This window comes from Papaver somniferum, chromosome 10, assembly GCF_003573695.1.
Source record: "Papaver somniferum cultivar HN1 chromosome 10, ASM357369v1, whole genome shotgun sequence".
Lineage (NCBI taxonomy): Eukaryota > Viridiplantae > Streptophyta > Magnoliopsida > Ranunculales > Papaveraceae > Papaver > Papaver somniferum.
Window position 1 is genome coordinate 95,665,583 of NC_039367.1, and position 3,488 is coordinate 95,669,070.

General features: G+C 32.6%; 1 long non-coding RNA gene across 1 annotated transcript; it reads right to left on the reverse strand.

The window, feature by feature from the left end:
• Positions 1–1,676: 1,676 nt before the first annotated feature.
• Positions 1,677–2,735, reverse strand: LOC113317635. The gene is made up of 3 exons (XR_003343786.1): positions 2,711–2,735; positions 1,868–2,019; positions 1,677–1,766 (listed from the first exon to the last, which is right to left on the reverse strand). It is a non-coding gene; the product is annotated as an uncharacterized LOC113317635 (long non-coding RNA).
• Positions 2,736–3,488: the final 753 nt, after the last annotated feature.

Here is a 3,488-nt window from a genome sequence, read left to right on the forward strand (position 1 = left end):
AGACATCAAAAAGAAAACACAAAAAAAAAATACATGTATTACTTTAATATTCATTTACAACAATTTTTTAGCATGTGTAACTAGAATTTACACACATCTGTCTAGTGTAATTGAGAGTTACATATGTGTCTATCTAGTGTAATTGAGAGTTACACATGCATCTGACTTGTGTATTCAGCGTCAACTCCAGTTCCAGCGAGATCATTACCACGTTTAAGCAATTAGCTTTTATGAAGTTATCTGAAACCTGAAATATAACAACAAGCAATCAGTATTTATAAGATCAAAATGAACAGTACATACAACAATGTATATTCAGTTTCACAAGCATCTGACTAGAGTAACTAGTAGTTACACATGCATCTGAATTGTGTAACTGAGAGTTACACATGCATATAACATGTGTAACTAGGAGATACACATGCATATGGCTTGTGTAACTAGGAGTTACACCTGCATATGGAATATGCCATTTATCATGAACTTGCAAGCCTAAGTTACCTAAAGCAAAGTATGTGTAAGTAAAGGTTACACATCTAATTAGCATGTGTAACTAGAAATTACACATCTATTTAGTTTGTGTAACTAGAAGTTATACATCGAATTAGCATGTGTAACTGAAATTTACACATCTATTTAGCTTGTGTAACTAAAAATTACACATCCATACTAAAACACCACCACTAAGACAAGCAGAATGTAAAGTAGATCCAACTTACAATGTCTAACACAGCTCTAACATCCATACCAAACCTCTCAGCTTCATACAAAAACACCACCACTAACTGAAACTTAAAGAAAATTTAACTGAAACTTACCAATGGCAACTTTCGTCAATCCAGGAAGATCCATCAGGGTCAAATTCACAACTGCGAAGGTTCAAAAAACAACAGAAGAGATGAGCCAGATGACCAAAGAAGCAACATCTACAAACTCGTAATCATTTTAGGTATTCAAACTTAAGGCACCACTTTACACGAGATAATCTTACCATTCGGAGAGTAAATACTAAGATGAATAGAAAAACTAGAAATTCCATTGCCACGTCCTGTCTCTCGATCAATCTCATCTCCAATCTCCTTCCTCACAACAGCTGACACACATATGATACAAAACAAATTAATAAAAAATCGAACAGTGAAACAAATATCATAACTACCTAACCAACATTTGTGTTTGGAGATCTAGTGAATTTACCAAAATCAATGAATCTCTTTCTAGGAAGATGCATAAATTTAATCAGCAGTTACACATCCATAAAAAAAGCTTGTGTACCCATGTAATCTTTCCTTGCAAGGTTTTTTCGTTTTAGCATGTGTAATTACGAGTTACACATGCATATGAAAAGTGTAATTAGAAGTTACACATGCATCTGATTTGTGTAATTACGAGTTACACGTGCATCTGACTAGTGTAACTAGGAATTACACATGTATGTGACTGGTGTACTAATTAAGGGATACACACCAAAAATATGGCTAAAGTACTCGGCAATTACACATGCATCATACCTTAAATCTAGTTTCACTTTGGCTAGTGTACCTTAAATTTATACACATCAAAATATCCAATCATGATTAGTTAGGTATTCCTCTAACCAATTAATTTTTAAGATGCCTGCATATGATGTTTAAGCAGAGAGATGGACATATAATTGTATCATACCTGCCTTCACTTTTCACAAAAGAAGAATTTTCATATCCTCATCTTGCACAATTAGCTTTCTTTTGTTATCAAACTCCAATATATTCAGGATTTTGTATTCCCTGCAATTGACATTTGATAACAAATACAATAAATCAATACAACAGACACACATGAACCAATGCCAAAAAAAATTTGGAAATGAACATTGTTTACTATTTACCTTTCTCCAAGGTTTCCTGAGGGATATCTTTCTCTGATATCAACAGTTGATTGGGTTCTTTTACAGTGTCATCCAACTTAATGTGTAACTATGAGTTACCGAGGCAACTGAATAGTGTAACTTGGGGCTATACATGCATCTGAGTTGTGTAACTACGAGTTACACATGCATATAATTAGTAAATTATAATGAATGAAACTCATCATTCAAGTTTCAAACCAAACAAACACCGCAGATTATATTGCATCTGACTAGTGTAACGATGGATTATACATGTATATGACTGGTGTACTAATTATGGGATACACACCAAAATATAACAACTATACATCCAATTATAATGTGTAACTAGCAGCTACACATCCAATTATCCTATAATTCATATGTAAAAAATAGAAACGTAAACGTAAACAACTAAAATGCTAAGGAAATGATGATCTAGCAATCCACATACCACTCTCATTAGCTCTACAATCCAACACATAACACCACCAACAAAATCTTATAACAACAGATTCCTGAAACCCAACTGAGTTGATTTAATTCAGTGAAATCGCTAACAACTTAACTACATATCACTTCTTAATCAACTTAAAATCCAAAATATAATTTCTGTCAATCATACCACTAACAGTGCAACTACTTATGCATGCTTAATCAACTCCATAACTACAAAAATATAAACTAATTCATTCCCACAACAGCAAAGTTCAAGAAATACTACAGAAGCTAATTCACATCAGACACACTAGCCAAAAAGTAAAGTTCACGTACTACACCATCCACTAAAAATTGACCATCATCCACTAAAAATGTGAGTGGAAGAGAAATGAAAAAACAAACCTATTGTTATCATCTTTCATACAGTCCAGTCAATGATGAGTTTGTTTTGTCCCATCTTTTTAACGAGCTTCTTCTTGATCACAGTGAATGGTGAGAAGGCTGCATAACGTCAAGCCAAAATAAAAACAAATTAGTATTCTTAACTTGCGCATAACTTAAACAAATTTCATTTGAACATATAGAGGGTTAAATTAGATAGAAAATCAAAAGTTGACCAAAATTAAATCGATTGAAGGGGTAATAAAAAATAAAGTATCCTGAGTTCAAATATGAACTTATCTTTTCAATAATAATTACAGATTCAGAGATAAGTTAAATCTCACTCAAGAACCCTAGAAAGAAATTAATTGAAATTTTCTCGAAATTTCCATCTCAAAAGAGAGATTAAGATGATACACAAATAGATCTAAGCTCCGACTATGATTTGAATAATCGATATAATATAGATCTGAAAAATCTTCAATATATTATTGCGAATTCAAGATCTGATGGAAGAACAACCGGAATTAAAATGAAAGCCTAAATCGAATGAAACAAAAATGTAATAAGAACCATATAACTACCTCAATTTCAAGTTTATCGCCCTTTTTACTTTCTTTTACGGTCTTTATCAAATCTCTTTCTTCAATTTATGTGGTTTATGAACTGAAATCATTTGTAAACCCCAAATCTTAGTGTGTTATCAGATCTTGGAGACCGATAAATGAAGATGACTTATTTGCTTCTTCATTTCTGCTATTTTGGAGGAGTTGTTTCTTCATTGGAGAGCTCGATCGAG